We start from the raw sequence: 17,307 nt of genomic DNA on the forward strand, positions 1-17,307 counted from the left end.
TGCTCCGATTTCCAAGAGCTGTTGTTGACTGTTACACTCACATCCGTAGAATTTTAATCATCTTTGGACTTGTAAATAGCTTGTGTCTTTAATCAGCTCAACTCCTCCTTCACAGTCAGAACAGTTTGCTTTTCTTGCCTCCAGCACGTCGCACAATGATGAAGAGTGAGTCAGAATCACCTAAGGTAATTCACCGGCTCTAACCCCAGAGACTCTTGATAAAAATTCCAGGCTGATCACCTGGCAGGGAGATGCCATGATCACGAAGGTGGCTTTCCCAGGGCGAGGCTCACCTGTTGCACTCTGGGTGTGCTGACCCCTGTGATCTCCCCAAACGTGGGAAACGTGACTGCAAGTAATTTGTGGTCGTGGGGGACTGTGTTCACGCTTAACCCTGGGGAAAAAAAAATTCTAGGTTGAAACCAAGAAAAGTGCGTTTAACAAATGCCACGGTGTCTGAAAGCCATGAGCTACAGAACTTGAAGAAACACTGCTGAACACTGTTAATATTAGAGGTACTTAGTAAATATTTGTTGAGAGGCGAATGACTACACACCTGATTGAATGAACTCCTTTGATGTGCTCTTCCCAAACTCATTCCCTGTTGATGCAACGCCCTGTGTGTTCCTTCTGTTCCACCCACTGTTCAGCCAGACTAAGCAGAAGAGCCTACACCGTCAGTATGCGCGATGCATCCACCTGTGGACAAGGCCATCGGTTAACACTGCCAAACGGAGTTTCCGTTTTGCGTGTCGTACTTTTGTGTCAATACTGCACTGACACTCAGTGATCTTTGACAAGTGATTTGCCTCTGCCAGTGCCAGTTGTATTGGTGACCTACAGAAACCCAATGTGCCGCACAGTGAGGGGAGTGGCAGGGTCACAGGTAGCAGCTGCCTCGTACTAACCAAGACCAAGTTAAGGAGAGTGAGAAGCAGGGTGAGAAGCAAATGAAGTGTTCAGAGTACAGAGATTCCCTTAAAAAAAGGACCAAGGGAAGACCCCTGTCTGGAGAGGCTAGAGGCAAATGGAAATCGTTATCGGAGTAACGCACACAGAAGTACTTTTCCCTCACTTATCCGAATATTTAAATGGAAATATTTGGGACCCAAGTAGTTAACTCTGTGCCCTAGTTCACATTGGGTGGAAACCCGGCGCGTCCCCACGGGTTTCGGCTCGGGCCACGCTATTGGAAATGCTGAGAGGAGGCACACTCAAGGCCCCCTTGTTACTGCCTTCACATCTTGCAGCCCCCCAGGTCTCTCCGGCTCCAGCGGTCTCCTTTTTTTCCTGAAAATTTAGGTTTCAGGGAGTTCTCCGAGGGACTCCAGCCTCAGGTTTTGATCTCTGTGTATTTTAGATCAGGCAACTGGTTTCCCGTAACAACTCAGCCACTTCTGAACACTGAGAATTTGACTGGACAATTGAGCCATTCCAAGCCTCAGTTCCCCCATCTGAAAAATGGACCAATATCTACCGCATAGGATTTTTATGAAGAATAAATGAGGCGATGCTCGTGAAACAGTAAGCATAGCGGCTAAAAAAATGGAGCACTCGTTAACAGAGTCCCTATTTTTATAGGGGCCCAAAGTGAGTAGTTCTGCATTTTCGTTTATTGGTTCTGCCAACGGGGTTCATTCCATGTTGCCTGTGACATTTTCTCCCTCCTGACTGTATCTCGGCGGTGTCCTGAGGCAGCCCTGCCTTTCTCCTCCCCTTGCTTCCCGGCTTCATACACAAAGTCCTCCCAGTGACCACTGTTCCGTGTGTGGACCCTGGCTGGGATGGGCTGTGGCAAGTATCCTGTCCAGAATAACGGCCCCACCAGACAGGTGGGTGTCATTAGGGGCAGGATACTTGCACACCTTTCCATATACCGGGTACTTTACACACATTACCATATTTAATTTTCACAGAAATTTACATGGCTCTATACAGATATGTCAATAAATAGGTCGATAGATACTTAGATGCCTGAAAAGCGATTCTCAGAGAGATCATACAACTTGATAAAAATCACACAGTTTGCAAGAGACTGAGCAAATATCCACTCTGGTTCTGTCTACCTGAAACAAGATGATTTTTTTTAAACGTTATCCTGGGTCAGATTTAATCTAGAAGGGCTGAATTTTGAGCTAGGTTTAGAGTAAGCATGGAAGGGAAGGCTGAGGGGAAACATTCCTGGCAGAAGCATTGAGGGAGCATTTAGTTACCTTGTAACACCTTCACCTGGTAGGATCCTATAGTGTTTCATTACTGCTTCAACGTGCTCTTGTATAATTTAAGACCTATTGTGGCAAACTTTTCCACAGGGGAAAAAAATTACAAAAGTCAAGCTGAGACTTCCGGTTATTCAGAGATTGTAATATCCCTGAATTTAAGCCACGTGAGTAGAAAATGCCAACCACTGGAGCAATAATTGCCACCAGGAAAAAAAAAATCAATTCATCTTACATGAGCATCAAATGATTCTTGCACTGAAATAAAAAAAAAAAAAAAAAAGAATTCCAGAAGACCATTCCCTGGCTTTCTGATGGCAACGCCACCCACTGCAGGCCATCAGCGCAGGGGCATCTGGGAGGCTGCCACACAGAGCCGTGCAGACGGGGTCCCTTTGCCAGCTCTCTGGGAAAGGACTGCCCCTCCGGACAGTGTACCTGCTAGAAAACAAGTACAAGGCAGCTGAATTTCACCAACAGCATCTCAGCATCGGCCACTTGCAACAAGGAATGAAGAGGGGGCTTGTAGACCCAGAGGCAAGGGAGGTCACATACTGGGATGTGCTCAGGAACCTCGCAGGCCTTGGATCTGGGATCCCAACCACATAAAGAGCACACGGTTTTTTTAAAAAAAATTATTTTATTGAGTTATAGTCAGTTTACGATGTTGTGCCAATTTCCAGTGTAGAGCACAATTTTTCAGTCATATATGAACATACATATATTCATTGTCACATTCTTTTTCACCGTGAGCTACCACAGATCTTGTATATATTTCCCTGTGCTACACAGTGTAATCTTGTTTATCTATTCTGCATATGCCTGTCAGTATCTACAAATTTTGAACTCCCAGTCTGCCCCTTCCCACCCCTTCCTCCTCTTGGCAACCACAAGTTTGTATTCTATGTCTGTGAGTCTGTTTCTCTTTTATATTTAAGTTCATCTGACTTCTTTTTTTTTTTTCTTTTTTTTTTTTAGATTCCACGTATGAGCGATCTCATATGGTATTTTTCTTTCTTTCTGGCTTACTTTACTTAGAATGACATTCTCCAGGGACATCCATGTTGCTGCAAATGGTGTTATGTTGTCAGTTTTTATGGCTGAGTAGTATTCCACCGTATAAATATACCACATCTTCTTTATCCAGTCATCCGTTGATGGACATTTAGGCTGCTTCCATGTCTTGGCTATTGTAAATAGTGCTGCTATGAACATTGGGGTGCTGGTGTCATTTTGAATAATTCCTTCTGGATATATGCCCAGGAGTGGGATTCCTGGGTCATATGGTAAGTCTATTCCTAGTCTTTTGAGGAATTTCCATACTGCTTTCTATAACGGCTACACCAATCATTCCCACCAGCAGTGTTGGAGGGTTCCCTTTTAAAGAGCACATGATTTTATTTTTACTGTATTAATTTATGATTCTTTGGTTATAAGACACATATTCCAACTCTGGTTAACTTTAACAAAAATACATTTATCAGAAGCTTAAATAGCAGGTTGAGAATTAAAGGAACAGCTGAGAATTAAGTTCAGAAAAAATGGAGAGAGAGTGGCAACAGGGATTTTAGTCATAATAAATAACGGTCTATCTCTTCAGGTCACTGTTACAGGGGTCAGGTCAATATTAATACTTTTTATTCCTGTTTCCTTGATTCATATCCCTGAGAGACAGCGAATCCAGTCTGGTCTGGACTGGGTCATGTGCCTGCCGCCTTGACCAGGAAGAAGTGGGTACCTATCAGGATTGCCCACAGTGGGGAAGTTGTATCTGGGACAGGAAAATCGATATGCTATTTCCAGAAGTTGTAAAAATACAGGGCACATGAAACAATCCACCTTGGATTGTACAATTTTATCCCTGCAGGCAGTACTTTGTTCCTTTAGAACAGAGTCCAGCCCACAGGGTTTCTCTGCAGGTTGGACACTTTCCACACCTGAAGTGAAAAAGTTCATTATCTTTCCCTACATACATCATATTCATGGGTATGTCATATTTTATGCTTAAAGGTGTATTTCTTTTTAACACTTACGATTACATATACCTATTTTTTCTCCATTTATATTGCATTAGAAGAATTTTCTGTCATTAATTTTTTCAAATACATAATTTTAGTGACTGCTGTGTCATTATAGGTTATCATAATTTATTCTATATTCATTTGCAATAAATTTAAGTTGTAAAATAAATGTGAACATACTGTAATGAACCACCTTGTACATCAATCTGGGTGTATATTTATTTTCCCAGGATAAATTCTTAGAATTAGCAGGTCTAAACAAGTGAATCCTGTTAGGACATAAATTGCCAAATTTCCCTCCATAACGGTGTTGACACCCACAGAAGGAAAAGATACTGCAGGTGTGCTTAACACGAAGGCAGAGGCACAGGACTGGCACCTTGGGGAGTATTTATGGACCATTGCCTGGCTTGGCACAGGGGAGACATTTGGTCTGGTTATAATCAGTCTATCCTTGGGCACAGGGTGAATACTCAGCTCCCAAGAGGGCATGCTTATTTCCATGTTAATTTGTGTCCCAGAAAAACCCAACATGAGATGCTCTGTGACTGGAGACCTCTTTGCAATTGTTAGCACCAGAACGACTATAAACCAATCTATAAAACACTCTGGATGAGTGAAAAAGCAGGGTTGTTAAAATGCAACTGAACTTAAAAGATCAGCAGCTGAAAATAAACACACACACACACACACACACACACACACACACACAGATATGGTGGTAAGTAACTGGACTGATACATTTATAGGAAGCTCTGAAACCAGACTGGAGTGGTCAGGCCAAATGGTGACACTGGTCCCTCCGCTCAGAAGCAATTATACACACACATGACGCCTGCCCAGGCCCCGCCCCAGCTACAAAATGCAGAAGAGAGGTGAAGGCATAAAGTATTGCCTCTGTTGAAGTGCTTGAGGATGGTGTATTGAAAATTAATCAAAGCCATTGAAGTAATTTTTCTCTAGACATCAGCATTTTGGCCCTTCAGTTCCTTGAGTGCGGGAGAAACGTGGCTAATACTGTAAGCTAATTGATTGCTCTATGCACAAACACTAATTACAGAGAGATAGTGTTTAATACTAGCTATTCATGGCATGTTAAGAAGCCAGCTAGCTTTGAACAGAAGGAAAAAAAAAGAAGGAACTCATTTCTTAGAAAGGAGGATGAAGGAATGAGGGTGATAGGGTTTAAGCTAGGAAAATCCATCAGGATAAAAACATACCCTTGTTTCGTTAGCTTTTGATGAGATTTCTACATGATTCCTGCATTTCATCTTTGCAGTGATATTAGAATTGTGACAGACATCCAGCCAACTACTCTGCACCATGGATGAAGGTCAAGAGTTAGATTTAAGCTGGGTGAGAAACATGGATTTTGCCAAAGGCTTTAACTATAATTTTTGGATTTCAGCTTCCACCCTGATCTGACCTTCACATATGGACCCCCTCAAATCTAGTAAACAAACAAACAAAACCCGACAACCGAAAAAGAAAACAATTTCCTCACCTTAACTATTGTTTGAATTTTCAACAGAGTCTAACCCCTACAAGTTGCTTAGCTTAATTCCTGTTGCATGAATCCTTGTTGAATGAATGAAGGAGACAAATGGAGCGTAGCTCTCAGCCTGGACCTGTGCTGCTGGGGGAAAACAAAGCGTATATTCTAAGAAGGATCGGAAGGTAGATTTCACACAAGAACGAAAGCCTGCAGAATCCAGCTCCTAGGTAAGCAAAGAAGAACTGAGCATGTCATATTATTTGAAAATTCTCCAGAAGGAGGGTTGGCCAAATGCATATTTCTACTCGTATTTCTTTCAATTGACTAAAGCTTTACATTTTGATTAAAACCTTATGTCTGGTTAGAATAACGCTGCCCTTGGGAAATAACGCATGGATGTAACTCAGGTGTAAATACCTCTATGGGAAAAGACTTACCAGACTTACTCCGCATGCCAAGGGGCTGAAGGCTGCTTCTGCAAAGGGGAAAGCTCACAGAGCAGATTTGCTGGAGGAAGGGCGACGGGATGCCCACCGTGGGGTCTAGGTGGGAGGACTTAACAGGCGGAGCACTGAGTGGGGGCTTGTAGCAGCTCAAGGACAGCGTGCGGGCAACAAGGTCCCAAAGAGGAGAGGGGAGTGACTGAAATGGAGATCAGACGTGTGGAGGAGGTTGCTGGCTTCTTAATGACTCACAGCCAGCTGGGACAGAGTCTTGCCTTCAGGTACAACGAGTCTTCATCTGGTGTCACCATTCCACCTTCTGAAGACTAATGAGAGGTAATTATAGAACTCAGCGCCACACAAGTCCCTGGGGATTATCTAAATGAACCACATCATTTCACAGCCGCAGTAAGTCATTGGATCACGTCATACACACGTAGCTGATGGACAGAACCCCCTGCTGAAGGGCTTTGTCGATGAACCCGCTTATCCAAGTTAGAATTCCTCTGCCTGCTTTAATCCCCCAAATCCACAGGTATGAAACTGAGTATTTCCAAGCTGAGGGGTCAGCTACGGGAGCCTGAGCTGCCCGTGGCCAGTCTCAGCACAGACGGCCGCTCTAAAGGAGCACACAGGCCTAAAAACCAGAGGGAAGTGATCAACAACTGATATTTGTCAGTTATTCAGGAAAAGACCCTTGTCCCAGTCAGACCATCTTTCTAAGAGTACTTTTCTCAAAGTCTCACTTATCACGGTGCACCTGCCCCCCATCCCCACTCCCACGTCTCCTCCTCTGTCTCTAATCTCCTTTGGCCCCAGGCTAGGTTGGTCTTTACCATCTCAAGTTTCTCACTGTATGTATTGATTTTTCTCTTTAGAGGGAAAAAAGAAATCTTTTATAAGAATGAATTCCATTATCCAGGCTTCTTTAGATGGTTTTCCTCACCTCTCATTTCCCACACGGCCAGCAAGACCCACTAAATGCACAAGCACGGACAGTATTTCCTCAGTAACCTGAGAAGCATCTTACGTTACACAATGATTTGCATTTATGGCAGAAATGCAAGGATGGTTTAAACACATGTAGAAAAAGCACACGATATAATTCAGTGCTTATTTGTGATTTCAAAACAAAAGCGCTCTGAAAATCTTAGAAGTAAACTTACTAGTCCGAAAACGGTTGCAAAAACCAACAGCAAACATCATAAAAGGAAACTTAGAGACTTTCCTTAAGATGAACAAGAAGACAACCGTTCAATCACCACTGTGCTAAAGCATAATGTTGCCATTTCTGACCAACACAGTATGACCTCCTAAAAATGACAAACAGCATTTGAAAGGAAGGAACAAAACTCTTGTGCTTTACATATATTATGACCCTTCACACGGAAAACTCAAGAGCATCAGCAGACTATTAGGTGTGTTAGATAAAAGATTATCAGGTAAAAGACCAACATATACAAATCAATGATAATATTTAAACTGGCAATTACTGATCAGAAAATGTAACTGAGGAAGAAGAGAGCATTTACAACAATAAAAATGTGGAGCATAAAGGACTCAGGCCATGGAAGTGTGCACATTTTATGAATTAAATTATCAAATGTTATTGAAGAACAGAAAAAGCTGAAAGAATGGAGAGATGCACCAGATCTGGGGAAATGAGGATTTAATATTGTAAAGATGTCAGTTTTCCCTGAGTTAATACAAAAATATAATGCAGTTCCAGTTGAAATCTGGACATTGAGGTGACAGTAGGTAATCTGGTTACCAAATGCACATGGGAAAAATGAAGTTTGAAGAAGAGAGAGAAAAAAAAGTTCTCAAAGGAATGAACGCCGTGTTACACTGCACTGTGTTACAAAGCCGGAGCAATAAGACAGTGTAGGAATGACTCAAGAAAAACAACAGACTGAGAGAGCAGTCTGGAATGTTCAGAAATTATACCTATATGTGTATATATAAAACTTCCCATTTTCATAATTGAGACAACATGGAGCAGCAGGGGGGAGGGACTGTTTGAAAAATGACATGGAGAACTTTGTTTACAACGTGAAGCAAAATAAGACTGCGTTACACTTCAAATAGTAAACCGAAGTAATTTCCATGTAGATTAAAAGTGAAAACATTATGAGTAAATCTAGAAAACCATTGGTGACGTGATAGGATAAGAAAAGGCAAAACTTTCTTAAATGACTCCAAAAGCAAACACAATGAGAGGAAATGTTTAATGGATCTGAATATGTCAAGATTAGGTTGTAAATTTATGACAGCATGAGAGAATAAATATTCATGTGTGTATATGTAACTAATGAAGGATTAACCTTAGCTAATGTATACAGATAATAAGGGATGAATATATAGGATATCTGCAAATCAGCAGAAAAGAGATAGTGATCGCAATAGGAAATTGAATATTCAAAATATGAATAGGCCATGCACAAAAGGCAAAACCCAAAATTGCCAATGCGCGTGTAAAGAGATGCCCAATCTCATAGTTACCAGATAAATGCAAATTAAAGCAACAGTGATGACACTACCTTCTACCCATCTGATTGGCAAAAATCAAAGTCAGATAAAATCATGTTCTGGTGAGGACGTGAAAGCAGGAGCTGTAAACCAGTCCAGCTGCTCTGAAATGAGTTGGAAGCACTTGATCAGATTAAGTATGTGCGTATCTAAGCCTGGATATGGAACTTGGATAATTTCTCACACAGACGCACAGAAATGTGAATGAAAGGGCAAGGCTATTCATCGCAGCATTGCTTGCAGGCGCTAAAAATCTGAAACCGCTCAAGTGTCCATCAAAAGTGTGTTATCTGGGAGGTATGGAGTGTTATGCATAAGCTAAAAAAAGTTACAGATTTCTGTCCAGCTATAAATTGGTCTTACATAGATAGTAGCAACGTGTATAGATCTCAGGAAAATTGTCACTTTGAAACCTTAAAAGTACAATTCATTGTGTAGCTCAATACCAATAAGGTAATGACGTAAGAGTGAGTACTTATGGGGGGTGAGACTGAAAACAGAAAGAGTGGAGAATGTAGCAAAACACAGACGAGAGACCAAGCGCAGACCAGCTAAGATGAGTCACCGAAACTGAGGACCAGGCGTAAACCCACATCTGCACATCTGAATTTACATACATCCCTGCATGTGTAGATATTGTGTCACATAAGGATGGGTTCATTTTTCAATTAAATCTACTTCTGTTTTTGTTTTAAAATGATTTCACATTTTCTCCCTCAGTCCTTCTGCTCTGCACCTGCCCACATGGACGCTCCCGGGTACCGGTGTGCCCCAGTCTCACACACTCAGCACAACAACATCCTGGTGTCGCCGTTCCTTGTCAGCGTGGCTTGTCCTGCTCAGGATGCTCTGAGCTTCTCTGCCAAGCTGGCGGTCTCACTGAGCGTTTTACTCCACCGTTCACTTGTGTGGATCTCAGATAAGACCAGTCGATACTTCGGCGGAACCTACACTCAGCCAGCCGCTCACTTCTCAGTGCCTCCCTGCTCAGACTGCCCGTGAGCTCAGGGGCCACCTTAAAAAACGCCTGTATCTGTTTCGTTTACAGATCTTCCCTGCAGATGAAGCTCTGACAACTTCTGACTCAAAGTTTGTCCTTAACTGGGTTTGGTTCAATCTTTGATATTTATAACTGCAATATATTTTAGTGACTTCTTAATACAGGTTTTTTTTTTTTTTTGAGTTCTTAAAATAATGCCATCTATTGAAAAAAGAACCACTGGGGGGAAAATCATTTCCCTTTTTTATAGGAGGTGCTGAATCCTTTAGGTTTATGAATCCTCGATCAAAGCACACCTGTCCACCTGGGTAAGCTGTTCCCACCGCGGATGTCTTCCTCGGGAAGCAGCAGCCTGCCTCACCTCAGCAAGCCTGGGAAATGTAACCCCTTCATGTGAGTGGAAACATCACAGTGCAACCTGCATTGAAACCCACTTTCTTTTTCTGTTATCCAAACAAATTTAGAGGATCTGCATTCTGTTGTGGGATGGCGGTGCCAGTTTCCCTACCTGTTTTCTGGACTAGCATCTACTGTGAAGACGTGAAGTGGCCTGGGGAGGGGGGAAGCGGGAGAGCCTGCCCTCCTGCCTCCCCTCCTACATCTCATCCACAAAGTCCTGTATGAACAGGACCCCATTCCGGATCAGGACCTCTAGTCTCTAACACAAGAGCTGGAGTCGATGGTGAGACCAAACCGATTTTCCAGCCTGGCTTTCCCTCTGTTTTCAAGTTGCATTCTTGCGCTGTAATAATAATTCTTACCTTACGTGGCCAGAACAGCCCTGCAGCGCCGTATCTACGAGTTTGGGCACAGATTTGCTTGGTCCTGGAGTCATTTCTCAGACCTGCTTTATTATGTTGTCCTGGACAAGTTGATTCACCTCTCTTTATGTTTTATTCTTATCTGCAAAGCAAGGGTAATTTACAAATGCCTGTATTAATGCGCGATTGTGAGGCTGAAATGAGATAGCTCAAATAAACTTGTTAACAGAGGGCCTGACACATAATTAGAGCTCCATAAATGTTGGCAAAATTATTATTATGGTTGTTGTGAAAATTGAAATGATAGCTGTTTATGCAAGTCCCTGAGCTTTATGTCTAGATTCGGGTAGACACTCAGTTAATATGAGTCCACTTCTTTTCTTGGCATCCAGTAAAGGCGGGTCTAATTTGCACAGGTCTTGAAAGGGAGCTATCACAAACAAAGCAAAACAAAGCAGCGACAGTTCGCTTGTCCTGAGGAATTGCATAAACACTTTGGTCAGAAATTTTTTTAGACAGACGTCTCATCCATCTTCCGTGAGAAGACAGCTAATATTCCCTGACACGAGAAAGATGACCCTGACTCTCCAACGAGACTGAAGAACGAGATACGCACATCAGAGCCGTCCTCTGCTCGGTCCACACCCCTGCAGACACCCTTCAGTCTAGTGGCAGAGGGGAAAGAGGAGTCTGATATTTTGTTTCAGGGGGGAACACAGCCCAGCCTGGCTTGACCTTAAACGCTGAGAAGAGCAGACAGCCTCTCCCAGAGAAAGAGGAGCCGCGGTCCCCTCTGCGTTGCTCGTTGCTCAGGAGCCAATGAATAGGAGGGCCTGGAGCCAGCGGGGGAGGGTGGAGAGGACGGGGGAACACAAGAGGTGGGTGTTGTCATGATGATGCGCTCAGAGGTGGGTTAGGCTTTGATCTCACTAAGTCTTTTCCAATCAGTTCCCCGGTCAAAGGAAAGCTAATTATTAATTATTAATTGATGAGAAAGTCCACACCTTGCTCCCCTGACTCCCAAGACATCCCACTGAAGGATGACCCCAGGTGTCTCCTGCCAGCCAGCAGCTAAACAGGCATTACATCCTGACTGTAAAGGGGGACCTGGGGAGACGGGACGGAGCAGTGGGACAATGTTGTCTCTGCCACGCTCAGAGCTCAGAGCAGAGAGAGAATTAACCTCTAGGTGTGGCAGTGGAGTTCAAAGACATTAGCAGGAAGAAAAAGGAACCGAGAACATTCGGATCCTTATCCGGGCTCCTGTGGTCCATTCCAGGCTCTCCTGCCCAGGACTGTGGGCTGGGTCAGCTCTGACCATCTTCTGTGATGCTGTCCTCAAGGGCTCTACTCAGCGCCCGGCCAGGAGTCAGCTTGGCGTAGGGCACCTACTCGTTCATTCATTTAAATAACATCTATAAACTGTGTTATGCACCAACCTCTATGCCAGGGGTAGTGGATTTATGGCTGATTCCTTGTCCTCACGAATCTTACAGTCTAGTGTGGAATGCCAATATGGAAACAGATAACCTTATAAGCCACAATAAGGCAGGCACACAACGAGAAATACGCGCGAGGTGTATTGCAACTCAGAACAGAGGACTTAACACGGTTGCGCAGAAGGGGAAGGAGGGAGAGCACAGACGGAAAGCAGAGAGAACGGGCAGGTTATTGCAGGAGTTCGTGGAGAACGAGGAAGTTCTGAACAAGTTGTAGGTAGGAGAATTTGAAAGATGGGGAAGCCCTGAATGACTAATAAAACTTAAGGCATTTAAGAGGGAAACTCTTCAGGCTTGGGGTAACTGGTTGGAAGGGGTTTGCAATGGCACTTCAGCTGAAGTAGGGAACACAGAAAGGACTCTGACCATCTCCTGATGTGGTTGCCACATACAATTCCGTCTTCCCACGACGAGTGAATTCTACACGGTCCTTTCCCACTGGAGACAGAAAGAGGGGCGACTTCCTGGATTCAGCTCCCGAGCTCTGGGGGGTTCTATGGTCTGTTGTTAAAAATACATATTTCGACATCCATAAAATGGAATCTTATTCAACAGTAAACAGAAACGTGCTATCGAGCCATCAAAATTCTCGGAGTGACCTTAAGCGAGGTAAGTCACGCATCAGCATGTAGCAAAGGCTGCGTGCCTGCATGACTGTAGCTTCATGGCGTTCTGGAAAAGGCACAACTACGGATGCAGTGAAAAGTTCAGTGGTTGCCAGGGGCCGGGCGGAGGGAGGAAGAGGTAAATCGGTGGGACACAAGAGAATCTGAGGACAGTGGAACTATTATGTATGACACTGCAGTGGTAGAGGGATGCTGTTGCGCATGTGTTAAAACCCGTAGAAGGCACAGCACAGAGTCAACCCGAGTACAAACTGTGGGCTTCGCTTAATAATTATATATCAACAGTGGCTCAACAAGTTGTAACAAGTGTACAACACCAATGCAAGGTGTTGCTATTAGTGTAAACTGTGTGTGTGTGTGTGTGTGTGTGGCGGGGCAGGGAGTGAGGAGGGGCATATAACTCTCTATACTTTCTGCTCAAGTTTCCATAAGCCCACACTTACTCTGAAACCCAAAGTCTATTCATGAAAAGATACGTACTTTCTGAAAGCCTTTAGCGTAGAGCAGCCTCAGCTACCCAGCGCGACTGAGCTCTTCGGGGCGCTGCCTCGCCATGTGCTGACTGGGGACGCGGACAGCGCCGATTATCTGGCATTTTGCTTCAGTTGTGGGAAACTCCAAACATTGCAGCGAGCAAGTCCCTCCGTCTGATCGTTTACTGTACGATCACAAGTTTTCCTCGCATTGCTGTTGACACGTCCCCTGTCCCCGAGAATTCCGTTGTAACTTCTTCCCTGCTCATTTCACGTTTGCTGCTTTGTGCATAATGACCCCCACGGTGAAAAGCAGGGGCAATTTATTTAGTTTAGGATTTCTAATTTCTCCCATCACTGGTTTGGCAGCCGGCTCTGAAACAGAGCAGCCTCTTAGAATCCAGAAAAGCGAACTAATCTATAAAAATTCAATTAACCTGCACAATGCGCGTTGCATCCTCATGGAACTCAAAGTGTTCTTAACTTATTAGCCGCTTCGCCTGTTTGGCCTCTTGCAACCTGTGACGACGGCACTAAACAATCAAACTCATGCTGACGGGCTGAACAAACTAACGGGGAACATCCAAGGACTGGCTCCTCCCGTCACTTGCTAAGGACATCCCAATTAACCCGACCTGCGAGGGCCAGAAGCAAGGCTGGAGGGCGGTGTAGACTGGCCGTCACGCCCTGCGGGACGCCTGAGTCCTCAGATCAGCTGTGTCGCCTGCTCCACACCTGCCTTCCTGGGTTCACGTGGGGACGTCGCCATATTCTTGCGCTCCAGCCTGGAGACCCTGCACCACAAACCCCATCTCAGAGGCAGGCTTGTCAACAAAGCTGCTGGAGAAGCTGCTAAAGAAGGGGACGGAATGACTAAGAATGAAGGTTGCAGAGCCGTTAACCCTTTAAGTCCTAAACCTTTAAGAAGCTGTTAAAGAATGAACGATGAATGGCTCTTCACAGGAAGATCTAGCTTCTGAGATCTGTAGGTGGTCAGGAGATGTTACGTTGGATAAGTCACCCAGTGATTCCAAGTCCAGAGTTCTCTCTACTCACCTGCAATATCTTTGTTCCACCAACTGTGCACCAGGCACAGATTTGTGGAGAGGGCATTTGAAGGAAGAGAAGGTGTATTTGGTTTGGGATGTTTGGAGCTTGAAATGCTGATAGTATATCTCGGTGGGGATGCCCAGCAGGCAGACGGGGCTGAAGCTCTGGGGAGAGTTTTGACTTAGATACAGGGTTTGGGAACGTCAGCATCTAAAGGGGAGTTGGGCCTTTGCACGTGAAAGAGAGACTCTGTACAGAGAGGAGAAGAATGAGCAGAGGGGGAACTTGGGGAGCACTTATGTTGGGAAGATAATCAGAGGAAGAACAGGAAAAAGACCCTGAGGAGAAACTGAGACGGAACAGCCAGAGTTAGGGGGAACAGAGGAGCGACATCAAGTAAGGCAGACTCTTTCTTTCGGAGGGGCGGGCGGAGTGATCAAATGTTGTAGCAGCACAAGAACGATGATGACAGACTGGCTTGGGGAGAATGGGGATCGTGAGTGTGAGTAACTTCGGGGGAAGTAGTTGCGTGAAGTGAAAGGTGCTGAAAACAGATTGTAGCGATTTGGAGACCAAATGGAAAACGGATGAGTGAGTACGTCCAGTTACTTATTTGTTTCCAGTAAGTGTGGACAGTCTGTCTCAGGATTTGGTTATAAGGGGGGGAAAAGTGAAAGGAAGAGTGAAAATCAGAGAAAGGGGTTATTGTAAAGCAATAAGTAGATAAAAGACAGATAGGTAGATAGAGAGATAGATAGAGGGAGAGATAGATAGACAGATAGGGAGATAGGGAGATCGGTTGATTGATTTGGGGAGCGGATGAATTTGTACTGTCTCTGAGCTACATGGTTGAATGAATCTCCTCGGCAGTGTGGAAACAGGTGTGGAGAAACTAAATGGTTGTATTAACTCAAGTCGTGGTGGCAGGACAGGTGACAGAGGGCTTTAAGGGTAGAGGAGAAGGAATAATGAAACGAACCATGAGGTCTAGTGGAAGACAAGAGAAAGTGATGTTGGATGGGACACTGAAGTAATCTGGAACCTGCAGGTCCTGATAGGGTTGCAAAGTTGGTGTTTCAGGAATTTCCTCCAGAATTCTTGTTTAGACATAAAAGGGGCAGAAGGTGGTAGTAGGGTTGAGATTTCAGACGTGAAAAGTTTCTAGGCGATGACCAGATCCAAAATACAATGGACGTGGGTGGCTGCAGTAGACAGGTGACAAAGGTCCCTCAAAGCATTTTTAAGATGGGACTGAGGACAGGTTGTCCTCGAAAACACCGAACACATTCAGGAGAAGGCAGGATTAGGGGAAGAGGGGATTTCCAAGCACTGGACGCCCACATCCTCAGTGAGGGGGGGAAAAGGGGCAGAGACCGATGCCAAGTGAGAACTGCGGGCAGAAAAGGAAACGGTTGAATGGCATACAGCAAAGCAGATGTTCAAGGCGTGATTAAAACCTTGTTTTGGAAGTAGCAATGCTGAGCAAGAAGGAGGTAAGAGACCTACCCATGCCTCTGAGGCTCATGGGAGGAGGAATTTTGAACAGACACCAACTGAGAAGACAAAACAGAAAGCAAATTGAGAGACACTGTTAGTACTGGTTTGGGACTTAAGAGGTTAATGCTTTGCAAGCCTCCAGGAGTCGCTTGGTCCTGTGGCTTGGAAAACCCCTCTGAACAAAGAGCTGCAAAGGAAGTATTACTTTACCCAGCGGGGAGTGGGGGGCGGAGAGGAAGTCCTTACTTTCATACGTGCTTCCCATTTATCATTCAACTTTCCAGCGCAAAGAGCTCCAAGAACGTAAATTTCTCGTCTGTCTTTTAAAAAAAAAATACATTTTAATGGATGTCCTGGGGATTGAACCCAGGACCTCATGCATGCCAAGCATGTGCTCTGCCTCTGAGCTACACCCTCCCACCTGGTCTGTCTGCCTTATTGCAGTGTCCTCAATGCCTAGCACAGTATCTGGCACCTAGTAGGTGCTCAGGCGCACGTTAGATAAATGTAAGAACACGTAAGAGCTGTAAATGAAGAAGAGCAACTGTGCTTGTTAAGCACGTCTCACAGCTCCCACTGAGCCTCTGTGATCCCAGAAGAAAGGACTTTTAAAGTCCTTAATTCTTTCTTGACCCGTAATGTGTGCTGCTGGAAATGCTTCGAAAGTTTGAAAAGGTAACAGTGCTGTATAAATTAAAAAAGTTCAGAGGGATGAGCACAGGGATTCAGGAAGCCAGGTAATTCGGAGTCTCCTTTCTGTAGCTACATACAGACAGTTTGATTACTTGTCTCTGTTTTGGTGAATGTTCTTTGAAGTTGTATGTGTTTGGATCTTGAATCCCCTGTTTGATTTTACAGAATCTGGGGATGAATTTAGGGAACCTGGGTCAACACTTTCCTCTCTAGCTCCCCACTATGGCCAGCAACCTATTAACAAGTGTTTATGGAAGTTGCACTGTTTACTATTTTTAAGTGTAGTACAAGGGGAGGCAGAACAAGAGAGAAGTCAAAATTCCTGCCTTAGGAAACTTGCTGTTTTGTTGGAGGAAACAAGATTCCCATCCTGGAAACGTTCAGCAAAGTCTATAACCAAATACTCAGTTTGCACCTTAGCAGTCCAGGTAGCACCTCAGGGGTACAACGGAGGAGGAAGAGTGATGCTTGAAAGGATATCGTCAAAAAAATTGGTAGTGGGGATGGAGGGTCGTTTCCCCATAATATTCTCTAAAGTCCATTATTTGTTGTTTAATTCCATTCCTCAGCATTTCCTTGTTTAAGAGCTTTTTAAGAAGTCACTTTGTGCAACACCTGGGAAGGAGTAGAAAAAAGATACAGTTAGAAAAAAAGGCGTGTGTGTGTGTGTGTGTGTGTGTGTGTGTGTGTAGAGGCTGGAACCCAAAGACACAAAAGCCAGCCTAGTGGAGAAAAGCACATTTTCCATTGATTGAAAGAGAAAATTGGCACCATTTCTTGTGTCCGTGGCCTTTTACTTCTGGCCCAGAGCTGGCATTTAATTTGAATTTTATTAGTACATGAAATCTAATGCTGCAACCTGATTCTCCCAATTCAGGGTGTTTAATTAAAAAAAAAGAAAGCTTGCAAGTTGAATAAGTGGCTTTGCAGAATATGGCGAGGTAAACACCAAGGTTGTCTGCAGAAATAAATGCCGGGGAGAGAGTGCACGTGGGCTCTGC

General features: G+C 44.3%; 1 non-coding gene across 1 annotated transcript; it reads left to right on the forward strand.

Moving 5' to 3' along the window:
* Positions 1–232: 232 nt before the first annotated feature.
* LOC116661796 lies at positions 233–397 on the forward strand. The gene has a single exon (XR_004317760.1). It is a non-coding gene; the product is annotated as a U1 spliceosomal RNA (small nuclear RNA).
* Positions 398–17,307: the final 16,910 nt, after the last annotated feature.

Source organism: Camelus ferus, chromosome 36 (genome assembly GCF_009834535.1).
Source record: "Camelus ferus isolate YT-003-E chromosome 36, BCGSAC_Cfer_1.0, whole genome shotgun sequence".
Taxonomy (NCBI): domain Eukaryota; kingdom Metazoa; phylum Chordata; class Mammalia; order Artiodactyla; family Camelidae; genus Camelus; species Camelus ferus.